Genomic DNA, 16,424 nt, shown 5'->3' on the forward strand with positions numbered 1-16,424 from the left:
CGCCGCCGAAGCACTGGGCGCGGCGTCCGCCGCTCGGGCCTCGCGGGGCGGCGGAGGGATCCGACGGACGCGCGCCCTGGCACTGCCGCGGACGGATCGGGCCGAGGGCTGACGCCGGCGTCCGAAACCCAGGAGCAGCGCGATCGCTCCCCCGCGCGCACGGGTGGCCGCGGTCAGCACAAGTGGGCGGGGCGGCCGCCTCTCGCGACAGCCTGGGCCGGTCAGGCCCGCCCCCCATGCTGATTGGTCGAGAGACCTGTCTGCGGCCGGGGATTGTTCAGGTCCAGCCAGCCGATTGGCTTGTACTACGACCACGCCTCCGCGGGGGACTGCCGGTCACGTCGGACCCACCCCGTCCCGGCCCCCGGGGCATGACGCGCCCGGATTGGTCGGCGGAGGTCGGCGAGGCAGAAAATCCGGAACGGATTTCTGTTCGCTTTTGTTCCCGCAGATGTACATGGATCCTTGTTTTGAGGGCGAAGCTACGAGCTGGCGTCACTGCTTTACTTCCTAGCGCGGGGCCGAGGGGTGGCGGTGAACTTGGAAGAGCTGCTGGGGCGGGGGTCCAGAACTCCGGGTTCCCACCTTCGATCTGTGCCCGCTGGGCTGTGTGCTCTTGGACCAGTCACTTGGCCTCTCTGAGCCCCGGCCTCCTCCCCGGGAAACTGAGGGTAATAATGAGCGTTGGGCTGGGAGAAGGCGGTGAGATCACAGAGGGCCTGGCCTTTGCGCCCCGCTGCGGGCATGGGAGGGGAGCCTCGCACCTCCAAATCCAATCCCCAGGATCCTCCAGGCCGAAGTAGGGAAACTGAGGTGCAGGGGCAGGCGACTTGCCTCCCTTGGTTCCTGAGAGACCTTCTCTGGTGTCCCCGGGGCCCGACCTTCTGTGGCCCCGCATGAGCTGGTCCAGAGCCCCTGTCTGCCCATCAAAGCATTGCCCTCCCTGGCTCTGGGATGGGACAGGAACGGTGGGTCCTCCAGGATACAGGCTGCCCAGGTCCTGCCTGGAGCAGGTAGCACCGCCCACCGCCCTGGGCAGCAGAGGGCCCTGCCAGCCTGCCTGCACCCAAAACGAATTCTCCGCGGTCCCCAGAGCTCTTGGTTGGCTCAAGAGCCCCAGAGAGGGTCAGGTCACAGGGCCCGGTGTCCCCTTCCTCCCCCCAGGCTGCTGCACATTAATGACAGAACTAAACCTGGTCCTCTAAGGCCTCATTCTCTCCTGTGACCCGGTGGAGGTGGGCATCCTCTGAGGCAGCACAGGAACATGGTGGGACAGTTAAAGATCCGTGTGCTTTCGGGTGAAGAGGTGATGACTCTTTGGCTTGAGAGAGTCTTAGAGCCTACCTGCACCTGGACTCCAGGCCCTGCAGGCAGCCGTACCACCTGGGCCATTTCGGACCCTCAGTTTCCAAATCTGTAAAAGGGAGCCAGGAGCCCAGTCTGCCAGCTGGGAGCAGTAGTTGGAGATGCTGCCCAGACACCCTTGCTACTGGGACAGCTGAGGCCTGAGCTGGGAGCTCAGGGACCCCAGTTCCCCATGACCTTCTTGCTACCGCTTGCTGTAGTACTGAACAAGGAATGATGTGTCCACTGCAGATTCCAAGCTCACCTGGAGCCTTCAGACCTGGTCTTTGGGGAAAGCAGGAACTTTACAGGTTCAATCAAGATAAGAAGCAGATAAGCTCAGACGATGAGACAAGCCCACGCTCGATGAGACAGAACCAAGCCACTGTGGGCTGTGTAATTCAGGGGCAGAGGTTGGGGCCAAGGGACACCTGGGGCACACAGAGTCTGACAGAGGAGGTATCCTGCCCTGGGCTCTCCACGGGAGTCTGGCCCACTACAACCCAGCTTGGCCTGCAGGACAGGGAGAGGACATGTCAGAGTTTTAGACCCCATGCTTGGAGGTCGCCCATCAGGGCAATCATAGGAAACCAAGGCAGTGTCACTTCCCCTGCCCTGGAGCACAGCTGTGCTTGATTCACTTCTGTAGCTTGTAAGCCCCTGCCCTGCAGAACAGTAAGACCCAGGCCCTCTTGAAGGAGCAACAGCCAGGACTGCACTCTGAGACCCCCACAGTCCCACAGCTCTGTTACTATCCATCCTCAGAAGTGGGCGGACACACTGATGGTCCAGCTAATCCCAGCATCATCCAGTTCTGGCCTGAGGCTCTGAGTGAACCCAGGGTCCCCTTTCTCTCCTTGCCTCTGGCCAAGGTGCATGGTGACCCAAGGTGGCCAACAGGGCAGACCATCTCCCCCTGCCAGCCATGGCCTGCCCAGCTGTGAAGGGCTTGTGGGTCTCTGGGAGGCAGTTGCCAGAAGGCCCAGACCCAGGCTAGGGCAGAGGGAAGGCAGCTTCCACAAGGCCTGCAGAATCCGGGGTGGCTGATGTACAGGCGCCTGCCTCAGGGCCGCTGGTCTTCTGTAGGGCTGCGCAGAGTGCATGTTGTTTTCAAGTGAGTGATAGAAATCTAGGGTTTACCATAAATTCCCAGTCAGGTGATTTTACAACAAAGGTGTGAGCCCAGGCCTGGGTTTTCCCGTGTCTGAATTGGTGACCTGACGCATTGGGCTGCAGGAGGGAATGGCCAGGCCCCCCAACACCAACATCAGTACCCCAATTTCCTTCTTATTCAGACCCTGGCCAAGAGGAGGAATGTGGAGGCCCCATGGCAATTAGAATGAGGGTCCTTGGACCCAGGAGTTGTAGGACACACCGGTGTATGGGGGGGGTGCGTCTGTGGTTGTGGTTGCTGAGTGAGACTTCCCCTCATCTGAGCCCTGCTTTCCTCTCTGGGATTAAAAGGGTACCAGGACCCAGCCCCCCTCAGGTGGGGGCTGTCAAGCAGGTGGACCCCTGGACACCAGGACAGGCCTCCTGCCTGGTCTCAACAGCGTGTTGTGACCCTACTGCACTGTTGGAACTGGAGTTTGACCTCCGTCAACTGCCCCCCACCCTGCCCCTTCCAGGATGAGATCGCACACATTCCATATCACTTACTAGAAACCTGCAAACTGTGGGCTTCGAAAGTGTCTCTTGGTGCCTGCTTTCCCTGGCAGCTGCTCCTGACAAAGTCCACTTGAGGTTTTAAGCAGGCAGTTGTTCCCGAGGGATGCCCCACCCTGGTCTCCATACAGGGTGTGGTCTTGTCCCCCAGACCTGCTCCTGGGGCAGCAGGCATTAGACAGACAGTGTCTCCCAGGGGGCACTACCTGGGTACTTGTTCCCACATGGAGAGGTCTAGCCCCGCCCAGGAAGGAGCCAGGCTCCCTGATTTTTGTGTGCGCCTGGTGAGTCCTGGACCCCGTGGGTTGGCGTCAACAGAAGTGACCTGCTTTAGAAACAGGGTCTTGCTGTGTGGCCCAGGTTGGCCTTGAACTTCTGGGCTCGTTCAGCCCGCCTACCTCTGCCTGCCAGTACCGTTGTACCCGGCAAAATGACATTTTACCATTTCTATTTCACATCTTGCTCCTTTCTACCAACAATTGCATACCAACACACAGACAGACAGACAGACAGACACAGACAGACACATTACACACATTTTCCTTCTGGAGTATTTCCAAGTAAGTAAATTGGAGGCAAAATAAAGAAGCATGCACATATAAATTATTGTGCTGTTTTGACTGTGAAGTAACGAATGTACTTGTAAAGTGATTACATATCACGGGAAAATAATGCAGAGTGTCACAGAGCTGTCCCTGCTCGGTCCAGCCAATTTTACACTATCTTTTTCTAGACCCTTTGGTACTCATGTCTCTGTAAGTTCCTACTTTTACAACACTCCACATTTGTCAGCCTGTGTTTTGTTTTGTGTCACTGGGTTTTGGAGACAGGGCCTCGCTGTGTTGCCCGGGCTGGCCTCGATCTCCTAGTGACCCTCCTGTCTGAATCCGGCCTCCCCAGTGTGGGCTCTCAAGCATGCACCACCGCTGCTGGCCCTGCTCTGATTCCCAACACACCCTGGATGTGGTCTGTGTCAGCGACTCTCCTCTCCCTCTTGGTTTGCCAGGGCAGCTGGAGCGGGCCAGGCCCTATTGCCCAGTCCCCGAGCACTGGGCACGCAGGTTGTCCCTACCGAGGTGCTCTAAAGGACAGTTGGGTTGCCCTGAGACAGATCCACCCCTTCTGCTTGTGGGAAAGTATCAAGTTTAAGAGCCAGGGAAGTTGGGGGAGCCAGGCGGCTCTGCAAGGCCCTGCGCGCACACCAGCCCTCTAGGCGCACCCGGGCCTGGCGGCTGAGGCAGCGTCCAAGGGCAGGTCGAGCTGTCGGGGCGCCGGGAACTGCAAGCGTGGAGCCCATGCACCAGCCCCCCTGTGAGCAGGCACCCGGAAGCCAGACCTGCTGCAATAGGGCCGCGACTGCTTCAGAACGCATCCGTGAATGCCGCTTAAAGCCATCTCCAGAATCTGGTGTGCGTAATGCGTGTGTGTCCCACAGCTGGGAAAGCTTCAGGCCTGTAGGCGGGTCGGCATTTGGAAATAGCCTGCATCTGCCACACTAGTGGCAGGCAGAGTCTGCTGTGTCTGCTCCGAGCCGTAAGGTAGAAGCTGCCAGGGAAGCAGTTTTGTATCTTACTCTGTAAACTGCCAGGATTTTACATTGTAGGGTTTTTTGATGGAGAAAATAATGAAGCTTGAACCCATGCTGGGCAAGCATCCTACACTCACTAAGCTACATCCCTAGCTCTGGGCTTCATTTTTTATTTTTATTTTGAGATGGTCTCGCTAAGTTGCCTCAGCTGGCCGCTAACTTGGGGTCTTCCTGCCTCAGTTTCCTGAGTAGCTGGATTACAGGCCTGTGCCCCTTGGCCCATCCTTACCTTACAAGCTTTTTGGTCCATCTTGTTGGTCTTTATTTCCTTCATTGCATGCTAGGGAGAGCAGCCCCTCGGCTGTGAGTTTCCAGTTGTCCGTTGCCTTTGGAACGTGCTGATGCCATTTGTACTGTGAAGCAGTTTGCTTTATATCTCTAAATATACCAAAATACACCAATCCTGGATCTTCACTGCTATTGTTTGGATTGTGACTGTGCTTGGGGAACCTTTCCCTACCCCGGCTTATAAAGGAATCAGCCCAGGACTCTAGCTAGTGTTTACAGACCCTGGGCCACCCGGAGTTTGCTCTTCAGAGCAAAATTTTTCAGAGCATCCGCTTTTGAGTCCTACCTTACTTAAACCAGTGCCTGGGGATGGGGAGATAGCTCAGTAGAATAAGCACCTGCCTGGCAAGTGCAGGGTCCTGAGTTCAATCCTCGGTACCACAAAAATAAAGAAATAAATGAATAAATAAACAAACAAACCAGTGCCTGCCAAGGAAAAGGCTTTCAAAAACCTCGTGGAGGGCACCAGGGTGGTGAGGCCTGTAGCCAACCAGAGACCTGAACTTCTCCCTCAAACTTCTCCCTCTATGAGAGGGCTGTGGTGGCTACTGCGAACACAGTGGTCACACACTGTCTTAAGGTGACAGCAGCCTGTCCTGCACAGTTCTGCAGGCCCCAAAGTTGATCCAGATGTCAGCCAGCTCTGAGCCACGCAACTGCCACAGGCTCCTCCAGGTTCCAGTGGAGCTGGTGAGCTTTAGCTTCCTGTGGTGACACAGCGCCATGCCAGGCACTGCCCCTGTCCTCACCTGCTGCCTGGGCTGTGTGTCTGTGTCTGGTGCCCGCGGCCCCAGCTCACAGCTTACCCGTCTCAGGACCTCGTGTCACCCCTGGTGAAGCGGAGTCAAGAAGCACCTGCTGCAGGCCTGAGGGGTATGGCCAGTGGTGGAGAACAAGGCCCTGGGTTCCATGTCCAAATCTGGAGCAGGGAGGAGGTAGAGGAAGAGGAGGAGATAGAGCAGGCAACTAGTTAATACTTTTGTCATTTTGGATTTCCAGTGTTAGGTGGGTGGATGCCACGCTCCAAGTTGGCGCTTATTGAATGTTTGCTGGGTCCAGCATGGTGGCGCACACCTGTCATCCCTGCACTCGGGGAGGAGGATCCATAGAGATCCTCCCTCGAAACATAAAGAATAGCTGGGGACATAGTTCAGCGGCACAGTGCCTGCGCAGCAAGCCCAAGGTCCCGAGCTCAGTTTCCGGTACTGGCCAATCCATCGGCCGTGCGAAGGAGTGTGGATACAGGCAGCTCGCACAACGGCTATGACTTCTGCCCACATGCTGCACCAAACAGGAGAAGAACAGTTTACTGGTGGCCATTTGATTTGCAACCTATATTTTTGCAATCCTTCTCGTGAACAGAAATAATTTCTTCTGTAAAGATTGTGGCACTTATGTTAATTTCTCCAATTAATGGAGTATCGCACATACCAGCTATGGTCTATTATGTGTGTCTTAGTTACTCTTCTCTCGCTGGGAGAAATATCCAAAACTCAAAATGAAGGAAGGAAAGGTTTCTTTTTTTTTTTTTTTTAATTTATTTTATTTATGTGTGTGTGTGTGTGTGTGTGTGTGTGTGGCCAGCTCAGCCCACCAGGGGGCAGGGCTGGCTGTCATGTGGTGCTGGGGATTTGAACCGTGGTCCCTGTGCTTTGCTAAGCTTGTTCTAAGTAGGTGCTTTAGACCACTCAGCCATCTCACCAGCCCAAGAGAAGGTTTCTTTAGCTCACAGTTACTGGAGATTTCAGTGCACACTCAGCTGGCTCCAAGGCGGAGCAGCACATGGCAGAGGGCAGCCTTTCATGGTGGCGGCAAAGAGCACAGAGGAGAGTAATTAAGACAGAATTTGGTACCAGGAGTGGGGTTGGTGCTGTAGCTATCCCTGACCATGCGGGTTACAAGCTTTTGGGAATGGCTTATGGGAAGAGATAGCAAAGGGTCAGAGATGTCGCCTATAAGCAAAGCACTGAAACAGTCTCGGCTGTTCTGTTTGGAAAATTCTGGTCAGAGCTCAGAAGATCGGAAGGCTGAGAGAAAGCCGGGCTGTACAGACCAGGCTGGGGAGGCTTCTGCTGGGAAGAAGGACTGCATTGGCTGTTGGACTCCAGATCATTTGTGTTTTGACTTGCCAGAAAAGCTGTCTGCATTTTGCTCGTGTCCAGAGACTTTGCCTGAGACTGAGTTTAAGCATGGCAGACTAATCAATCTGACAAAAGATATTTCAAAGCAGCCAAATACTGGGGCAGTGGTCTGGTTGTTGTTAGGGGCTTTTAGCCAGATTTATGTTGAGAATGAAGAGCAAGGAGCTCAGCAGGATGATTCAAAATGTTGTGAGTTTGGCCAGAAAGGAAGCACCAATAAAGCTGTGGGCTGCAAAGATGGAGCCAGAGGCTCTCCATTGCCGGGAAGGAACCTGAGAATGGAAGGGACGGCCTGCGGGCGTCACAGGGGAGGCAGGTGTCCACCCTTTGCAGCCACAGAACTTCCAAGCTCAGGGACTTTACTTTGGGGAGAAAGCTGCTGAGCCCCTTGTTCCAGAATGGCGGCAGCCAGAATGGTGGCGGCGGCGGCCACACCAGGTTCCAGAATGGCACCAGCGTGGAGAAATTATTCCTCCAAATCAGGGTCAGAGTGTTCAGCCATCCAGGCACTCGACCCCTACAGCCCAGAGAGAGGAAAGCCCGGCTGCTGCTCCAGCTGGCAGCAGCCCTGGGCAGCATCCATGTGGTGCTGGTTCTAGGCGCATCCAGAATGCAGGTTCTGAGGTTAGGAAGGCGTCCACCTCGATTTCAGAAGAAGGCCTGGGAGGCCAGGCAGTGCGCCCGAGAGGGCAGTGTGTGAAGCTGTGAGTGAGAAGCCCATTCCGTGGAAACCCCAGAAGTTTGGAAAAGCCAGGAACGTGGACCATCTAAGGGAAACTGCATAGAGGGAGCAAAGCCAGCCTAAGAGCGAAGCCACAGGAGCCACCACCAAGAGTGCCACAGGGGCAGAGCCACATGGAGCTCACAATTTGACACAGATTGCTTCCAATGTTCCACATAGAACTATAGGACTAAATGTTTGCCCTGCTAGATTTTGTGTAACTATGGTTTTACCAGAATGCTTGTAAAGTGGAATTTTCCAAGAACGTATTTAATATTTGCGTCTCCCACGGCGAAGATCCCATGAGGGAAATCCTCGGGCTAATGGACAGGTCGCGGTCAGCTGGGTTGATGCCCTCATGAGCAGACGGAAGTGAACCCCGGGGCCGTGGTCCTCACAGACAAGCACCTGTACTAATCAGAAGTTACGTTTTCCAGTCCTGCGCGCTGGGCCCTGGCCAGGAGCTCCCGGCCTGGGCTCGGGGCCCAGGTGCCACTGCAGAACCTGACGGATTGGGTGCACGGCAGCTTCAGATCAGGGTCAGTCAAGCATGGGGCCAGCTTCTTTGGGCTCTGGGGGAGATGATGTGTTGTGATGAGCTCCTCCAGGTCCTGTCCACCCATCCTGTGACACCGGGGCGCATCCAGTCCACAAGCAGGGCCCACGTGCAGCACACGGTGACGCAGAGCACCAGATGACCGGCGTGTGTGCTCACAAACTGGCTCTGTGAAAACTCAGGCTGAAAGGAGCCCTGGCCTTCCCCTCGGTCCTGAGGGTCCGCTGGGGTGACGCCCGACCACAGTGTGCTCTGGCTCTGGGATTTAGTGAGCCGTTTCCCTGGTGGTGGTGAACAGAAGCCTGTGGCACGTGGCCCAGTCACCAGTGCGCGGAAGTCTATTTGCCTCACACAACCAGGAATCCAGAGACGTGGGCTCGAGAGCGGGTGCGGAGAGCTCTGCGGTGCCGTGAGCTCTGGGCCTGTCCTCGTGGCAGCGACCCAGCTGCCACAGCGCCGTGTACCATGTTGTATCTTCAGTGCAGAAAAAAGGCAAGGAAGGGACAGTGACAGCAACGGCTCCTTAGCTCTCTACTTTCATCTTATCTGCCAACATTGTGTCGACAGCCCTCAGGAGAGAGAGAACAAGTGCCCAGAGACCGCACTCGCCTCCTGCTCAGTTGTTGGCCGGCGAAAGCCTGGATGGAAATGCACGCAGCAGAGCCCTCAGGTGCCCCAGTTGGTTAAGTCTTTGCTCAGGAACAACGCGGAGGACCCTGTGCCCGGGGTCTGTGCGCTCTGCCTCCTTGGTATGTCTGCCTGACCTCAGCTGGCTCTCCTCACACGCACCAGTGGGCTGCAGCTCTGCCGGCCATCACACCCAGCATCTAGCGACAGGAGAGAGACTACTTGTCTGTGTGCACCCATCTTGAAAACCAGAAAAGCCTCTCCCCAGAGCCCATTGCAGACTCCCTCACAGTTCACTGGCTGGATTATGGCAAACGTTCCTGCCCCACCTCTGTCTCCCCCTGCAGCTCCTCCTCCTGCCTTTGACTTTCAAGGACTCTTATTGGAGGGACCATCCTGACTAACCCTGGGCTGCCTCTCCTTTTTCAATTTTCTTTTTTCTTGTTGTCAACCCAGAGCCTCACTATGTAGCCCCGGTTGGCCTTGAATTCTTGGTGGTCCTCCTGCATCAGCCTCCTGAGTGCCTGGATTAAAGGTGTTCTCTACCTAGCCTCGCCCTCTGCTGGCCACTACTAGAGCCTGTAGCTGTGAATTCAGATGCTCAGACACAGGACAGTGCTATGTCCCAATCACCCATCCCACTTGGAAGCATCATAAATTGGAAATGCATCGTATACCTAAGATGCGGGACATCACACTCGGCCGCTGTCCCACCTGCGCCATCAGGGCCAGGCTGATGGGGGCTGTGGTCGCTGCTGGGCCGGCACCTGGCCGGAAGCCCTTCCTCGGGCAGCCAGCCTGGAGAAGTGGATGGGGTGGGGCTGCCCAGTGAGGAGTCCCAGCCCTTGACATCTGCACAGGGGTGTTGGGGCCCAGCAGAGGACCCTCTCTCCCCAGAGCCCTGCTTCTCTGCAGAGGGAGTCAGGGGGTGGGTGGGGGTCTGGGGCCCCATATCTAGACTCCCCACAGAGCTCTCCTGTCATGGGCCAGTGTGGTCCATGCTACCATGGTGTCCAAGGCCAGCAGGGCTGGTGGTGCAGTGGCCGCGTGGCCGGAGCACAGGTGCTGAGCAATGAGGGAGGAGTTATACCTCCCTCGGTCTGGATACGGAGGCCTGGGTTCCGGGACTGGCTGTGGCTGAGCGCTCTGACCCTCAGAGGGCAGTGCGGGGCCTGGCTGGGAATTTGGACAGAGCTGAGCTTGGGCCAGGATCCAGCTGCAGCACCCTCTGGTTCTGTGTGGTAGGGACAGTGCTGCTGCTGTGTGGGTGTGGGTGTGTAGAGCCAGCTCCCAGCAGCAGGGCTGGGCCCGGACCCCACCACCACTGTCCCAGCTTCCCAGTAGCCATTCTGTTCACCCAGACCATGTCTGTGTCAGGCCCTAAGGTCTCCTGCTCTGAGCCGCCCAACCAGGACAGGTGGCACCAGGAGGGCATGTTCCCAGCCCTGGGGAGCTCTTCAGTAAAATAGGGCTTTCCTTGATGCTGCCTGCTGCCAAATTCTCCTGTCTTAATGAAGCAGCTCCCATATCCGTATCTGTCACGTAAGGAACACTATGCTGGAGTCAGAATGACCAAGGAATGGATCCCAGCTCTGCCACTGGTGGCCCCGTGGCCGTGGGGACTTTCTGCAGACTAAGCTCCCAGCTCTCCCACCTGGATGGGCTCCCGGTTGATAATCGGCGGGAGGCCGGACCCCCTGGGAGGCAGGAGGAAGCACAGCTGTCATTCTTAGTTGTCACGTTCCGAATTCTGGACTTTGGAGACGGAAAACTACCAGTGCACTCAAGCCCTGAGACCTGGAGATCCTTGCACAAGGCTCCCACGCGGTCCTGCTTCTGCCCTGGGGCACGTGTCCCCGCACGCAGGTCTCCGGGTCTGTCCATTAGGGAAGGGGCGCGGCTGATGCAGGGTGCGATGCAGCTTTTCTGAATGCCTGGCATAGGGTCCTTGCACACTTTTTGCTTTGTTTGTTTGTTTTCAAGACAGGGTCCCACTGTGTAGTTTAGGCTCACTGTGAACTCACTGTGCAGCCATGCTGGCTCCAACCTTCTGTAACCCTCCTGCTTCAGCCTCCTGAGTGCCAGGATTTCAGGTGTGCCCCATCGTGCCTGGCTTTTGACCCACTTTTTTAACACTTAAAAATATGTCCAGAACATGTTTTCTACCCACCCCACTTACCACCGCCGGCCAAGTGTTTTTCCAGCACTTTAATGCTTGTGAAGAAGAACGCGTCTTAGGATTAGGGTTTCCAGCAACGTGCCAGCGACGTCCTCTTTTCCTCTAAAATGATGGTCAAGTGATCAGTGACGCCCAGAACTGTGTCAGAGATTCAGACTCAGAGTCCGTGACATCCAGACATGCTACAGGGCCACGTGGGATCCCATGCCACTGCCACGGCAGTGCCACAGCCCTGGAGCACTTGGGCCCCTCCTGTCTTCCGGGTTGCAGCCGCACTGCCCTGTCCCGCCAAAGGCTGGTTGGGGAGGCACTCAGGGGCCCCCAGGGTTGCCAGCTCCTCTGCCTCCCGGGGACCAGCAAGGAGTGGGGGAAGAGGAGGAGAGGAGCCCCACACACTGTCCCCCACGGCTCAGGGACCAGCACCCGACTCTTCCTCCCCACGCAGAGCAGCGGGACTGAGCAGGCTCTTCACGGCAGGATGGGTTGCGGGTGCTGAGGGCAAGGTTGTCACCCCCTCCTGGAGCTCACTCGTGCTGGGTGGGGTGCAATGCTATTTTAGGGCTGGCAGGCAGCAGGGCTCAGCACTGGTAGAGGGGAGGCCCCGGTAGGGGTGGGGAAAAAGGAACAATGATCCAGGATGATGGGTGGCCCTCGTCACACCGCTGGCGACAGTAATCACATCCTGCCTGTCTCCAGCAGCTCTGACGCAGGCACAAGGCAGCCACACCCCAGCTCTGGAAAGAGGGAGGCTGCTGGCATTGTTGCCAGGGCGGGGCACTGCTGGCCAAGGGGAGACTGTCCCACGGTGGTGACATGGGTGTGGGATGGGCTGACATGGAGCAGGGCTCAGTCACATTGCTAGCCAGGGCCTGGGGCTGCAAATAACAGGAAGGGACTCTGGTGACTGCTGCAGGCGGCCCAGGGGCTCAGAGCGGGAAGGTGACAGCAGGAGCCAGGAAGGCTGGAGCAGGAGCAGGGCCGGGGGTGGTGCTGGGCAGCCTCAGCATGAGCTGGCATCAGGCCAGGACAGCTTCTCCACTCCTGAAGCCTGGGGCCTTGGGGAGGGTGACAGTCTGTTCGGGCTAAGGTCACCACAGGCCTCCCGCAAGGGACCAGGTCCTCAGGCCCTCGTCAGCAGAGCGTGTCACCAGGCTTCCCAACTCCTGGGCCACATGTGCATGCTCATAGCGAGGACAGGAGGCCGAGGCAGCCTTCACCCCAGGCAGAGGGAGGGGACTGGCAGGAGTGGGGAGGGTGACTCATCTGTGTCACCCAGAGAACTGGCAGGCAGAGGCCGTTCACAGCCAGCGGTGGCGGTACCCTCGACTTCCCCAGGCCAAGCCCTGCCCCTTCCTGCTGTGGCTTCCACACCCCTCAGTTACACCTCCCAGGCAGCACCAGCCTGCTTCCCCTGGCTCTAGGCTTCCTGGCTGGGACTTGGGGACCCTGGGCCCCTTCTCCACTCCTTTTTCCTCATTTGTCACTAGGGATGAGACTTCCTGTCTGGGTTGTCATGAAGCCAGAGTTGTCAGTGCCCAGCTAAATGGGATGCCAGTCACGTGGCCACTCGTCTCCCCCAGGGCCAGTGCCCCAAGACCCTGTGGAGGGGTGTTCTGAGTCCTGGGTGTGGATCCTGCGTGCAGAATCCCCCAGCCTCCCAAGGCTGCCGCACGGATGCCCTGCTGTCCACTGGCTGAGGGGTAATCTGGCTGATGACCAGCAAATCAAACAGGAGCGGACCACCCTCAGTGTCACCCTCCAGAGGGGAGGACAGGGCTCGGTGTGCTGGAGCCGCGAGCAGAGGTATGCGGGTCTCTCCAAAGTGGTGACCCTGGCGGCCCAGCTTCGCTGAGCACCTTAGCGAGGACAAGCACTCTGCCGGGCTCTGCCAGCAGGCGAGAGATGCCGTGCATGCCTCCTTGGAGGTTGCAGTGCCAGCACATTCATGCAGGGCCTCACCCGCGCCAACAGCAGACCGCCACGAGCTGCCCCTGCAGCCCTGGGTGCTGTCACTCAGTCAATGGAGAAAGCAGCGTACAGGTGACCCAAGCTACTGGTGACACTGCGTGGCTATCCTCTGCCGTGGGAAGAAGCTCTCGGTTCCACGTGACCCACGCTGGCCACCAGCGGTGCTTTACCTTCCTCTGTCTGACCTTGAGTACCTCTAGGAACGCCTGCCTCAGCAGTGGACGATGGCAGAAGTGACACTATGTGCTCCTATTTTGCATTGCCCTGGGCCCCGGGTTTTGCTATGCAGCTCAGACTGGCCTTGAATTCACCGGCCCAGGCTGGTCTCAGATTCACAGCAATTTTCCTGCCTTAGCCTTCTGAGTGTTGGGATGGTCCACGCATCCCACCACGCCAGGCTGTGAGACTGGATCTTAAAAGGTGATAATTTGCTCTGTCTGGGGCAGTAGCCCTTGGAAGCTAGTGTCGTTGGCCCTGTGGGAGCAGCAGCAGCCGGCAGTCACACCCAGCCACCAGTCTTCCCAGAGCCCAGATGCAGAGGAGCAGAGTGCAAAGGCCACAGGCACTATGCCTCCCAGAGAGCCCTGCGTGTGCCGAGCAGCGGCTCTGTGCTGCAGACTCCTGGGGCTACCGAGGTGGCCACGGCGCTGCAGTTGCTCCTGTGATCAGATGGGATTGGAGGAGGCGGGCTCTGCCCCTGCAACACCATCCACGTCCAGTTCCCAGTAAAGACTCTGTCTGGCCGCCATCACCAGGTGGTGGAGGCCGTGGCCACTGGGAGGCCGGGTCCCAAGCCCTTCTCCCACCCGCTGAAGGACCGGCACCACGAGTGTGGGCACTGCTGCAAAACAGAGCCTCCTCAGGCGGTGCCCTCCCACTGTGAGACAAGACAGTGGCCCCAAAAGAACTGTGCTCTGACCCGGCGGGAGAACTTCACCCTGCTGCAGGTGGTGCCGGGAAGCAGAACCCGGAGACGCAGTCGTGCTGTTTTCCTGCCGGGCATGGAGATGGCAGGGCCCCATCAGCTAACCAAGCAGTAAGCGCTGAGGGCCCAAGCTGGAGGAGCAGCTGCCGCTTGCAGCCTGTGCCCTGGGCCCACTCCCGCCCCTCATGGATGTGCTTGGTGCAGGGCCCCAGGAGGCAGGGCTCCCAGGCAGCCTTGGACCTGAGTGATGTGCATTCAGATGGTCTGCATTCCGCTGCTGGGCACAGGCCAGACTGACAGTGGCCTGAAGACACAAGTATTTCTTCCCCATGAAATAGCCCAAGTTTAAACAAAGTGGGCCAACATGTGACACTGGTGCTCTTTCGTATTTATCTTGTTGGTCTGCCAAGACCAATTGGTGGTTTCTATCATGAGAGCTAAGTTGGCTGCTCTGGCTCCTGCCAGCTCATCTACATTCCTGCCAAGCAGAGGGAAGGAGGAATGAGACCCACATCCCTGTTTTCTCCTACAGGCAAGGCCAGCCATGTCAGGCATTTTTTAGCTGATTGGCTGACACTGCATCACATGACCTATCTAGCTGCAAGGGAGGCTGGGAAATTGTTTTTGAGCTAGTAATCATGTGCCCCATGAAGCTCAAGCATGCCAGAGGAAGAAGGAGTGTGAACCCATGGCAAGCTGCAGGCACGGCCAGGACAGTCTCTCATGAGCTGGCAGGCACAGCAGGGGCAGGAGGCCGACCCAAGGCCACACTTCCTGGGGCTGACAGCGGTGCAGCCATGGCCTCAGTTTCCCTGTCCAGACAATAGGACTGACATTCACAGCATGTTTCTGACTCTGAGCTGGCATTTTTTCTTTTCTTTCCTTCTTTCTTTCTTTCTCTTTTTCTTTCTTTTCTATTTATTTATTTATTTATTTATTTATTTATTTATTTATTTATTTTGCAGAACTGGGGATTGAACTCAGGCCTTTGCATTTGCCAGGCAAGCACTTATTCTACTGAGCCATCTCCCTGGCCCCCTGAGCTGGCATTTTAACATCTCTAAAACTGGGACATTTCTGGAGGGTTAATAACCTAAGTTTGCAAACCAAAATTAGAGAAAAAGGAGGGCCGCGAGGAAAGCCAACATTTTGGCCCTAGCCTTCCAAGGTCACTTAAGACTCAGGACATATGAGAACTTGTACTGTAACGTCATGTAACTTGGCAGTGTCCCAAATTTTCTGATCAAGGAGATTATGGGGCCAAAGAGGAAAGTGATCGATGATGTAGAGTGGGCCTAAGGAGAGTCACATGGAGAGAAGACATTCTCTCAGGCTTTCACAGAGAGCACATTGGCCAAGCATTGGCCGTGACTCATCCACATGGCTGACACTGACAAAGGTTCTACAATCTGAGGTACAGGATCTCAGGATAAATCCTGAGGGGATTTCACTGACCTTATCAGACCCAAAAGCTACAGCTCTTGTTGCATGGGTCCTGCTTTACCTTGGTCTTAACCATCCAGCAGAAAAGTATAAAAATGAAGTATAAGCCAGGCTGTTATGTTGAGCTGTAGGGCAGTCAGGTCAACAATTTCTGACATTGCCAGTGAAGCAGAAGACCCAATACTATTCTGGACTTCTGGACTCTTTTAGAATATTTTGCTGAGTTAACACACCTATAATATTCAAATAATGGAACTTAACTAAAAAAAGGGGATACAGATGAATGTCCATTGTGTATCTATGTATTCAAAGTGGTTAGGATAGATATATAGTTGCATTCTCTTAATGAATAGAGAAATATGTTCTAATAGTGATTGTAAATAGGATATCATATCCACATCTTGTACAGCAATTAACTACTAGGAAGTATGTATGCAATGTGTTAATTATTGAAACTATCCTACCAATTTGGTTTGAAACTGTTTCATTGCTGTTTCTCAATAAAATTATGAAAAAAAATAAATTTTACTTGAAATTAAAAAAAAAAGTGGGACACATTGACAAGCTCTGACATGCTCGATGGACCACTTGGCTTATTCTTTTCTTCTTTTTTTTTGGCAGTACCAGGGATTGAATTTAGGACCCTGAGCTTGCCAGGCAGGCACTTACTCTCCTGAGCTATCTCCCTGGCCCAACTTTGTTTATTCCTAAGCGGTGCGTGATAGTGCGTCCCACCACTCAGGGGCATCTACTAGTCCATGCGATGTAATTGTCATTTTGTGGACAGCGTCCTCACCAGAGTACACATAGTCTATTCATGAATAAAATTACTAATGCAATAAGTAGAGTAGGAAGTGTGGTTGGGTGTGGTGGTGCTTGCCTGTAATCCCAGCACTCAGGAGGCTGAGGCAGGAGGCTTGCCTGTTGAGGACCAATTTACCAAGAATCTGCTCAAGACCTATAAAGGGCTAGGGATACA

The sequence above is a fragment of the Octodon degus genome, unplaced genomic scaffold (assembly GCF_000260255.1).
Source record: "Octodon degus isolate 3935 unplaced genomic scaffold, OctDeg1.0 scaffold00215, whole genome shotgun sequence".
In the NCBI taxonomy this organism is placed as follows: domain Eukaryota; kingdom Metazoa; phylum Chordata; class Mammalia; order Rodentia; family Octodontidae; genus Octodon; species Octodon degus.